Source organism: Leuciscus leuciscus (assembly GCF_965113295.1).
Source record: "Leuciscus leuciscus genome assembly, chromosome: 8".
Taxonomy (NCBI): domain Eukaryota; kingdom Metazoa; phylum Chordata; class Actinopteri; order Cypriniformes; family Leuciscidae; genus Leuciscus; species Leuciscus leuciscus.
In genome coordinates this window covers 36866988-36879107 of record NC_138732.1, presented here as the reverse complement: position 1 = coordinate 36879107, position 12120 = coordinate 36866988, and the positions used below count along the sequence as shown (strand labels likewise).

Genomic DNA, 12120 nt, shown 5'->3' with positions numbered 1-12120 from the left:
TTTTCTAAGAGTATATAGCAGAAGACATAATTATTTGTGTCTTCAGATTATTCTTATGAAATATCTGAAGCATAATGTGTTTAAACAGATTTTCTCTTCTGATGCAGAACAGACAGTTACATAATGCTGACACAGAGATTCCCATATGGCTTGATTCCACCCATCCTGACATTTACACAACAAAGGTCACATCAGAAATTCAAACAGACACAAAGGATTTCGTGAATATACAGCCAAAGTTGGTCATGTATGTAATCATGTATGATTTCAGCAGTTAAACACATTATTCCACATAAAAATATTAATGTCACATTATTCTGACATAAAATATCTTCTCAAAGAACTAGATTTAACTTCAAACCAATGTGAAGTTGAACTGTAAATCTTATCCTTAATGTGATAATGTGTCTTGTACTTTATTTACATACAACTGTTTTGTACAGCAAGCTTGGGCAGCACGTGAGCAGAGTGTGAACTGGCTTTGATGTCACTGAATTGCTCAGAGTTTTACCACAATTAATCACTGTTTGTGTACACCTTCAAAATTAACGTGTAGTGCTTATTGAAATACATGCCAAGCCACTCCCCCATACATAAGGGTATATAAGATGGTGGCATCCACTCAGGTTTATGCTGGGGAGCCGAGATAGGGATCCTGGCCATTCAGCAGGGTGGTTCAGGGTTGTTGCAGGAGGGGACATAATGTCTTCGTTCCCTCCATCAGGGAACATGGGTTATATCAGTAACCAAGACGTGCCCTATCTGTCAGTCACATTCAACATTGTCAAAGACTGACAAATGGGGTCCCTAAGGAAAGTGCCACATCTACTGAACTAGGTTTCGAGTGGTGGAGACGCAGATGCTGGCAAGCTCTATTGTGCCCTTTTGGCAACTGCTCCCATACAGTCGTAACCTACCCAGCTCCCCACGTAAGTCCTAAGAATAATAGTCCTCCATACCAACAGGATGTAAGGGCTTACCATGGAGACAGTTGTAGCTGCGGTTGCTTAGGATGTTTACTTCACGGGAAAAGTGCTTCGGTTCTCAATTCTTTTTTTCCAGCCACGACCAGTTTTGTTAATGCAGGGGAAGTGTACCTAGTCCAATGGAGAGGGACGCTATGGAGGCCACATCCTACCCCAGAGGGGGGAAACTCAGCTTCATCATCCTCTCCAGAGGACAATTGTTCACTCTCTGATGCAGATATCGACATCTGATCTTCACCTGAAGCACCGAATGACATGCAAGGTCTCCCACGAGAAGGACCCGTGCCATCATTCGGCAGCTCAATGCTAGAGGAGTGGTCCGTGGGGACTGGCGTGGTGGAAGTGCTCCAACTGTAACCCCCAGGTCTCCCAAAGTTTTAACCAGATTTGTGGCTCTGCTTTGAGCAGAGGCAGTGGGCGAATTAGTTTGAAAAGCTTGAAGATTTTAATAATTGAAGTAGTTTTCACATGGCTACTTTCGTACAGTCAGTCAGTAGCTGATCCACATTCAGGTGCCTGATTTGTTTATTTGAATTATGAAAGAAATAAACTCTAGGTGTAATATAAATGTAACAGACTCACAAGGCGGTGTTGATGAATCCATTTGCGGGGTTTATTACGTTAGACACAGGAGAACAAAGCCAAAACGTAAGGCAGGTAACATGGTCAAAATCAAGGCACAAGGTCAAACACAATGAAACACGGCAAAACAGTAATCCAATAAACATGATCCAAAAACAGGTAGAGAAGTCATACACAAGAGGCAATGGTCAGACAATGAAAATGCTCTGTAATGGCAGTAAACTGGCAATACTTCTCAATGAACAATGCAAACACCTGGCTTATATTGAGGACGGACAAGAAGTGATGCATGAAGAAGAGTATGAGCTAGAATTCTGAAGATGACTCCCGGTAGCTGGATGAATGAGAGGCCTTAAAGGGATACTCCACTTTTTTCGGAAATATGCTCATTTTACAACTCCCCCAGAGTTAAACAGTTGAGTTATACCGTTTTAGAATCCATTCAGCCGAACTCCGGATCTGACGGTACCACTTTTAGCATAGCTTAGCATAGATCATTGATTCTGACGAGTCCAGTAGCATTTCTTTCAAATTGACTAAAGAGTTTCAATATTTTTCCTATTTAAAACTTGACTCTTCTGTAGTTAAACCGTGTACTAAGATCGACGGAAAATGAAAAGTTGCGATTTTCTAGGCTGATATGGCTAGGAACTATACTCTCATTCCTGCGTAATAATCAAGAAACTTTGCTGCCGTACCATGAGTCCAACAGGCGTAATATATGACGCAGCGCCCATACATGGGCTAACTTCCAACGTGACCGGGACTAAGTTTGTCTAACCTATTAGACCTATTTTCAGGCGCTGCGTCATATCATTACGCCTGCTGCACTCATGGTACGGCCGCACAGTTCCTTGATTATTACGCCGGAATGAGAGTAGTTCCTAGCCATATAGGCTTAGAAAATCGCAACTTTTCATTTTCCGTCGATCTTAGTACACGGTTTAACTACAGAAGAGTCAAGTTTTAAATAGGAAAAATATTGAAACTCTTTGGTCATTTTGAAAGAAATGCTACTGGACTCATCAGAATCAATGATCTATGCTAAGCTATACTAAAAGTGGTACCGTCAGAACCGGAGTTCGGCTGAATGGATTCTAAAACGGTAAAACTCAACTGTTTAACTCTGGGGGAGTTGTAAAATGAGCATATTTCCGAAAAAAGTGGAGTATCCCTTTAACAGTTGTTACAGAATACCTCTTCCTAGGAACACATCTTGGTGTTCTACATAACCGTCCCCTTGGTCTGGTTTGGGTGTACTTAGTGGAATCCCTGGATCAATAAAGGGTTTAAAATGTCCTGTGTGGCCAACCATGACAGGCCATATCCTTCCCAGTCCACCAGGTGTTGCATCTGGCCCCCTCGTCTCCTAGAGTCCATGATCTCTCTCACCAAATAGGCTGGTGCTCCGTTGATCTCCAATGGTGGTGGAGGTTCAGTCTCCGTGGTTACGGGACCAGACGCAGAGTGGGCCGGTTTTAACATAGATACATGAAAGGAAGGGGAAATGCGAAAGTTAGCAGGAAGCTCTAACCTATAGGTCACTGGATTAATTTGTCGGATAATATGGAATGGACCTACATACCTTGGCCTGAGCTTACTGCTGAGTAGCCGCAACCGTAGATCCCAAGTCGATAGCCATACCCTCTGGCCGGGTTGGTAGTTGGGGTTGTGATTTCTCCTGGGGTTGACTTGGATCCTCTGGGTCCTGATAGCCCGTTGAAGCCTGACATAAGCACTGTCCCACACCCGCTCCTTATGATCCAGTCATCGACCACCTGCACTTATGATGGTTCACCAGACGAAGGGAACATGGGAGGTTGGTATCCTAGAACGCACTGGAAGGGGGTTAGGCCTGTGGAGGAGTGGGTGAAATAATCTTGTGCATACTCAGCCCATGGGAGGAAGTCACTCCATCTCTGTTGTTCAGTGCTACAATATGACCTCAGGTATCGTCCCAGTTCTTGGTTCAACCTTTCGACCTATCCGTTTGCTTGGGGGTGATAACCAGAGGTTAGACTGACATTGATATCAAGTTTTTTTGTAGAAAGCTCACCAAACCCAATAGGTAAACTGTGATCCCCGATCTAAGACAATATCTTCTGGAATACCATGAACTTTGAAGACATGATTAAATGAGGCATGATCGGTTTCCATAGCTGTGGGTAGACCTTTGAAAGGGATTAGATGACATGATTTTTGAGAATCTGAATTGTAGTGTAGCAGTTGGGAAGATCTGTAACAATGTCCACTGCCAGGTGAGACCAAGGCTACTGAGGAATGGGTAATGGCTCTAGAAGGCCGGCTGGAAGTTCTCAGGGGGTCTTGGACGGTGCACACAGAAGCCACCAGAAGGAGTTACATACTGACTGGTTGAATACCAGGTTGAATTCCAGGGTGCCCACTGACTGGTTGAAGACTGACTGGTTGAATACCAGGGTGCCCACTGCTAAGAGAAGAGTGGACCCATTTAATGATTCGTTGCCTGAGAGATCTAAGAACATACTGCTTGGTAGGAGGGCATTCAGCGAAGGTGGTTCAGTTTGTTGTTCTCGTTGTACCTCCTTCATGATATCCCAACGTATAGGTGCTATAATAACTGAAGGGGGTAAGATGGGCCCCTGATTAGTGGGGTTGTCCAGAGGGTCATACCTTCTGGAGAGAGCGTCCGCCTTGTCATTTTTGCTTCCTGGGTGGTAAGTAACTCTAAACTGAAATTGTGTGAAAATAGCGACCATCTGGCTTGTCGTGGGTTTAGACGTTTAGCATTCTTAATATAATCAAGATTCTTGTGATCAGTGATGACTTGGAATGGGTGAGTAGATCCCTCCAGCCAGTGCCTCCACTCCTCCAGGGCATCCTTGATGGAAAGCAGCTCCTTATTGCCTACGTCATAGTTTCTTCCTGCAGGGGATAGCTTCCTGGAGAAAAATGCACAGGGGTACATTTTACCTGGACTGCCATGTCATTGGGAGAGGACTGCTCCGATACCACAGTCTGAGGCGTCTACTTCTACAATAAAGGAGAGATTGGGATCAGGGTGTTTGAGGATTGGGGCTGTGGTGAAACTCATCTGTAAAGAGCTAAAGGCAACTCAAGCAGATTCGGTCCACTGTAATCCTCTAGGTTTTCCTATGAGGAGTGATGTGAGTGGAGTGGCGATAGTACTGTAGTTGTGGATAAATCTTCTGTAGAAGTCTGCAAATCCTAGAAATCTTCGTAACTCCTTCACTGTGGTAGGACGGGGCCTCTCAGTGACTGCTTGAATCTTAAGCCTGGTTCACACGGGACGATTTTAAAATTGTCGGCCGATTTTCCAAACCTGAGAGACCCCACACACGGGGATAAAAAATCACGGGTCTAACAGTTTTGGTCGTACAGTGTGTGGTGCGCAGCCACACGGCAAAATCAACACATCACACACAAACCGATTTGACTCCCGAGCATTCCCAGATCAGATGGGAAATCGCGCAAAATACCTCGAGATCAAACGTGACTTCAGAGTAAACAATCATGGCGGACGAAGAGGATGCAGTGGCAATTGTTTGTAGTTTGTTTTTAACCGAAAAAAAACGTTATCAAAATAAAAGGCGATGATCTCTGACGTCCACCGGACTTTCTTGTGCGCCATGCCGCCGGCTGTTTTGATTATATTTCCCGGTGTTTCCTCGCGCCTCGTCACCTCGCTTTCTGATTGGCTACACTCCACAGTCCACAGGCTGCGTGCTCGGGGGACACCACACACGAGAAGAAATCGGGCCAAATAAATCCAACATGTTGAATATCCCCGATTTGAGATCGGAGCGGTCCCGACGTCCTTCCAAGCAGACGAGAGCAGCCTTAACACACCACACACGGCAGGAATATCTGATCAGATTATTTTACGATAATCGGAGCATCCTTAAGATTGTTGGAAGGGGTGAATCGGGGCTAAAATCGGCCTAATTATCCTGCCGTGTGAACCAGGCTTAAAGCTGGTACCTGTGATAGTATTAAGGCCTCGATAGTCGATATATAGGCGAAGGCCACCATCCTTTTTCCCTACAAAGAAAAAACCTGACGCCGCTGGAGATGTAGATGGATGGATAAGTGCAGTACTGTCAGACAATGTACTGATGTTGCAGTATTGGGTAAAAGGTCAATGGCACAGTCCCAGGGACGTTGAGGTGGTAATTGTGTGGCCTTGGTTTTGCTGAATACTTCCATGAACGCTTTCTATACTGGTGGTTAAACAGGGAAGCTGGATGTTAGATGGGTTTGACAGTGGGTTTGACAGTAAGGTGACCATTGTGCAAGTTCTTTGTGATTCCAGGAAATCTGAGGGTCATGGGCTGCTAACCATGGATGTCCCAGAATGATGGGGTTTTTGGCTGAAGAGATGACATACAGAGGAACAACCTTAGTGTGGAATAAACCAGCTTGAACTTTGTTCCCTCCCAAGTGTTTCCAAAACTTGTTTGTGTAGGTGAGGTAAAGGGGGAAAGCAGGCAGTGGTTGGACCAAAGCACTATGAGGCAAGGGAGGGGGTCTCAAAATGTTTCTAAACGTAAGATATATGTATTTTTTCGTTTGTCTTGTTTTACTACTTCCACAGTTCTTTTAAGTATATATCATTATATTATTTACAATACACAGCGTGGCTTTTAAAGGTACAATATGTATGATTTTTTTAATAAAATATCCAAAAATAACTTTCCTATATTTCCTATATTTTCCTAAATTTCCTGCAGTTGTGTACTTACAATATCCCAAAAGTTCCCAAAGATTTTTAATTTCAGAGAAATTCCAATTTTAAATAATGGCTCGTCCCTGGTCATTGTCGCCTGTCAATGACTTAATATATCCGTGTTATCCCTGGTTTCTGCTCGTTCTGCCATAGTAGTGATGGGAAGTCCGGTTCTTTTCCGTGAACCGGTTCTTTCGGACAGTTCATTTCAATGACCCGGTAAAAAAAAAAAGTGTTCACCAGTTCTTTTACGTCTTTACGTAATGACGTCAATTCTATCATCCCGGCGGATAAAAATTAATTCAGATAAAGGCATTTGTAATCATAACGTCAGTTAAATAATAGTAATTATCGTCATAATCATCTTGGATAAGTTTCTTACATTTACGCTTTGCAAATGAACCCTGTACAGGCAATGTGCAAACGTGGATGTTTTACATGTCTAAGGCTATGTTTACACGGAAACGATCTGAAGAGAAAACGCAAAAGTGGCGTTGCGTTATCACTTTTTATTCTGCGTTTAGACGAGCGTTATGGGGGGGGAAATCTGCGTGCATATGGTGGCAAAAGTGTGTGAAATTCGATGTAGTATGCACTCCAGGCGGCTAGGTGGCAATGTGAAGCACTGCCACACCACAACACCAAGTCCGCGCGCCTGCGTACAACCTAGCAGTCTAGCAGACTTTTGCGTTTTTACCCTTTAGACGGGAACGCGACGGTGGAGCGTTTTTAAGATTTCCACTTTGGAGGGTGGTTTAACTTTTTTGCGTTTTTAAGCCCCAAAAATGCCGTCGCTGTCTAAACGAAAGGCACATCTGATAAAATATTTTTACATTTTCACCCGCGAGCGTTCTTGTGTAAACAGGGCCTAAACCAAGCGTGCTGCACAAGCCCTGAAAAGTGAAGCCAAAACGTCTCGATCGCCCCCCGGTGACTGGTCCTAGTATAGGTCATAAACCCCGCCTCCCCGTGTTATTCAACGGGACTTGAGACCAACTAAACAATTTAATTACACTTCAAATATCTTTTTCTGTCATTTACTGTTGTTTTTATCATGCTGATGTAAATTCAAGTGTTAGTTTTTAAAATAAGTTTGTTTTTAGTTAGTATTTTGATGCTATAAAAACTGTGGTGTGACGTCATGATTGACAGCTGTAATTGACAGGTTTTCTGAGCGAAGTAGTCACTGAAGCACCAACAGACTTTTTTTTCGGGATCTTCGGAGGACTGAGGAGATTGGAGCTTTAAATTTAATATCTAAATTTCTATAATTAATTATTTCACACCGAGAGTGAGGGCGGGGCCTTGATTTCGTGGCTTTACTTCCTGCTCACTACTGCGCAGGTCTGGTCCCGAAATCGCTACTGCGCAGACTCAAGCCCCAAGATGTCAGCGCCATATCAGGACACTGGCAGCTTCACTTCTCACCAATGGAAGAGAGTGAAAGGGCGTTGTCCATATTTTTTTACAGTCTATGGTCTAAACGATAGCCTATTTAAAGTGAATAAACTGGTCATACATTTTTTTTATTTGTTATTAAATAAACATACATTTCGCCGAATTCGGCCCCATATTTAAGTCCTCGGTTCACCTGTGCTCATGTATCAGCACAGCATGCACTTGGCCGAAAGAAAGTTTGGTTCAGAGACGGTGCTATCACGTATGCTCAGTATCTCCAATTGATTGGTTCTTTGTATCGAACTTGTCCGAAAGAAACAGTTCTTGGTTCTGTACTGGTAATCAGAGAACTACTGTAGCAGTACGTGTGCTGAGCTGAGAACTGCTGAAACCTGAATATAGCCTATAGTTGACAAAACTAAAGTCGATGCATGTCTCCAGTATGTTTAAAACGTTATGTTTTTGATTAACACATTATAAACTTTACTTTGCACCCTTAAAACTTTGGCAAGAGTTTACGTCAAATAGCCTATCAACTTACTTAGAAATTAAATTAGCTGTTCCTGAAAATAATGATTTAGTATATGTAGCAGGAAGGGTTATGACCCCTCCTACTTGTTATGGTTTGGCCAATGGCCTGGCATCCGGTGCGTATAAGAGCATGGGTTACCGGTTCCTTAGTGTGCGTCACTATCCGGGGCCGTGACGTCACCCAGGCGCCCTGCTGCTTTTTGTTGGAGTGCAGTGTCAGGTGTTGCTCGTAAAAAGATCACTGAAGCTGCTTATTCACTGTCAGTGCTGTTTGCCAGTCTGTGTGCTTTCTGGAGAGTTTAGTATGGACATTTGAGACAGGTAAGGGAGGCATTTGTATGCGACTGTGTCTTGTAAATGAAGTTTTGCTTTGGCTGAGCGGGTAATCTGACTAATCTGTTTAACGTAGCGTAAGACCTATCTGCGCTTTCTGTCAACGAGTTTGTCGGAGACATTTGATTCCATCTACCGCATAGTTCGGGGATAGTATGTTTATTTTGGTTTGATTATTGTATTAGTGAATTATCATTTTGTTCTTTTTGCATATCACTGTTTGATGTCTTTTTCTTTTGTTTGTTGGCAGGGCCTGGGCACCCGGGGGCAGACGAGTGACCATTTACTGTAGGTGGTGACGTCCTCACTGTGTGTCGTGGTCTTCTCTGACATGAGTCATTGAGTGTGTATTAGTGTGTGTGCACTGTGTATAGAGTAATTTTCATAAGGGTGATATCTCGAGACTGCCTCTGCGGGTAAGCCCAGGTTCCTCTGCTGCCAACGATAGAAGTAAACAACTGAGATGAGTGTGATTGCTGGTCAATGCCTCTTTTAACTATGAATGTTGCTTAAATAAAATACTTTTGTACGATTACTAATGTCTCTGACTCAACGGTGATTGGGACCTGTGCGTGCCTCAGCTTAGAGGTTATATTAAATTCTTGGGGTGAAATTCCCCAGGTGGCGTAGTCGGAAATTACAGCAATTTGAGTTGAACCACGCCCGCTCTGCTACATAGTAATATTGTTTTGTTTTACAATCCATTCATTGTGTTTCCAATCTTTAAAATAATACAGTGAAAAGACATTGTTGTTTGCAACATGTTTTATTTTGTTACACTTTTTGAAGTTCAACAAAATACTTAAGAAACATGCATTTCGTCTCACTGAAAAAATTGCACGCATGGTCAGCTCATCAGCTCATCGGTTCTCAGTAAGTCAAACGTGTCCGAAAGAAACCGTCCTTGGTTCTTTACTGGTGATTGAGAACCGCTGTACCTGTACGTTCAGTAGTACGCGCATGCTCAGTATCAGCTGCTCGTGCTCATCATTTCTCTCAACACAACATGTCTCAGTTCAGTGAACTGTTGGATTTACTGTAGTAAAATATACTTCGGGATATTGGTTTATTTAGAGTCAGAGGGACTGTCAGGCATGTCCGAAAGTGAGTAGTCATGGATCAGCGCTGACGCAAGACGTGAACGGTTTCAAACTATTCAGTCCGATTTAGTGTACTGGTTTGACCGGTTCACTAAAAAGAACCGGTTCAAAAGAACGATTCGTTCACGAACCGGCCATCACTATGCCATAGTAACCATGGCCACATACGTCAGCAACTGCATTACGTCTAGCGGCACGCTCACGCTGTTGTTGTTTCATTCAAGCAGACTTTGGGACAAAAGGAGAACTAAAACAAGGATCAATATCAGCGTGGCGTTTTCGAGATGCCGAGAGCTTCGCTTGACAGAGACTCCGCTCCTGCATGCACTTTATTAGACAGGTGAGCAAATGTACATAAAACTAATCAATGTTATATAGCTCAACATGATGAAATGTTAGAATATGATCTGTATGTCATTCTAATGTTGATCTAGCTTACTGCTAGTCTCATACAGACTCACACTCATAGGTGTGGTTTGGGCGTGACGTGAAATAAACCAATCAGAACGTCATCTCACATTCCCTTTAAAAGCAGGCGCGCTTGTTCCATGGCGGTTTGCTATTATAACGGTGGATTTGCCAGGCGCACGCCAGGAGCCGAGGAGACCAATGTTCTCGTCAGGGCCGTAAAAGACAGAGAAGTGACATTGTGGGGAGAAACCCACCCAAATTAGCTTTGGTTAAACAGGCGTATAATAATTTGGGTAAATGTGTAAGCTAGATTTATGCCTATTTTTTCACATCTTCATGGACACCACAATGATTTCCCTTGTGAGGTAATATTTTTCCTTGTAATTATGTATGGTTTGCAAAAATGGGAACTGCTGCCTGCGTCTGTGTGTAGATGAGAGAAGCAAAGTGTATGCGCATTTTGCACATGCTACATTATGGCCAAGCATGCGCCCTTAAAATAGCATCTGAATAATGCGCCACTGTTTTTCCTGGTGTGTGGCGGAATTGTTTTCTGAAACTGCAAAATAGTACCAGGGAACGTTTGCGCCGGAACACGTCTCCTCTTTTCGCTGAACCGCCCCCCGTGAGCGCAAGTTCATTCCCTAATTTACCGACGTGCGTCTGTGGAGGGAAAAGTCCGCTGTGCGTCGGGTGCAAAATAGGAATGATACATGCGTCGGTGTACATAGTCAGTTGCGTTGGGTGCAAGATAGGGCCCTATAACACACTCAAGTGCAGTTTAGTGTAATAGTGTAGACCAAGTGAAACAGCGCTGTGTTACCTCACTAGTTTCATTCTTCTAATAAACTGACCTGTATGAGTAGTAATACAGCACTTGCATGTAGTTCGGTAGAATGAAATGTCCTTATTCCTTTATATCTGCGGGACTCGCGGGCGCTGATATCAATGTATTCACTTATCCATAAACATTATTTGATCAATCGGCATGACGACAAGTTCCATAATTCCGCTTACATCATGAACCTACGCCTTTGTTATTGTAAGAGGTTAGCGACCCCTAGCGGCGACATCTGACCCCACCGTCCAAACTTCTGATATATGGTTTTCTGAGTGCACACAATGCTCTGGCGAGGAGATAAACACAGCTCACTGAAGGAAGGAGCTAAGCTAATAGGGTAGATTCCATGGGGCCTGTTCCAATGTGACGTGACATTGGAGCACATTTCTGATTGGCTCAAATTGAGACACTGTTTCAGATTTGTCGGGGAAATAAGAGTTGATGGATTTTTACCACTATAGGGTCAGGTAATAGGTATAGGTAGGTAATATAGGTAATAGGTTGTCTTTAAAAACTCAGATGATGCACTTAACCAACAAAAAATAAAATGAAGTGTGGAATGTTGGACACTTCATGCACCCAACTGTTACAGCTTTGTACATAGTGCGTAAGTACATAGTTTATAAGTGCATAGTGCCAGCAGCCATGTCACCCTGTAGCCCAAGACTGGTTGCCCACTGAAGCTAAGCAGGGCTGAGCCTGGTTAGTACCTGGATGGGAGACCTCCTGAGAAAACCAGGTTGCGGCTGGAAGAGGTGTTAGTGAGGCCAGCAGGGGGTGCTCACCCTGTGGTCTGTGTGGGTCCTATCGCCCCAGTATAGTGATGGGGACACTATACTGCCAAAAGTGCACCGTCCTTCGGATGAGACGTAAAACCGAGGTCCTGACTCTCTGTGGACATTAAAAAAATCCCAGGATGTCTTTCGAAAGAGTAGGGGTGTAACCCCGGCATCCTGGCCAAATTTGCCCAGTGGCCTCTGTCCATCATGGCCTCCTAATCATCCTCATATACTGATTGGCTTCATCACTGTCTCCTCTCCACCAGTAAGCTGGTGTGTGGTGGGCGTTCTGGCGCAATATGGCTGCCGTCGCATCATCCAAGTGGATGCTGTACATTTGTGGTGGTTGAGGAGATTCTATATAAAGCGCTTTGAGTGCCGAGAAAAGCGCTATATAAATGTAATGAATTAATTAGTGCCTCATTTGGGACAC

At 43.7% G+C, this 12120-nt stretch overlaps 1 protein-coding gene and 1 long non-coding RNA gene across 6 annotated transcripts in view; one reads left to right on the top strand and one right to left on the bottom strand.

Annotated features, from left to right (window-relative positions):
- arhgef9b (Cdc42 guanine nucleotide exchange factor (GEF) 9b) overlaps positions 1-12120 on the bottom strand; it is a 68567-nt gene that overhangs the window by 39394 nt on the left and 17053 nt on the right. The gene's annotated exons all lie outside the window — the stretch shown is intronic.
- On the top strand, positions 2320-10288 carry LOC309505124. Its single transcript, XR_014208300.1, has 2 exons — positions 2320-8278; positions 9236-10288. It is a non-coding gene; the product is annotated as an uncharacterized lncRNA (long non-coding RNA).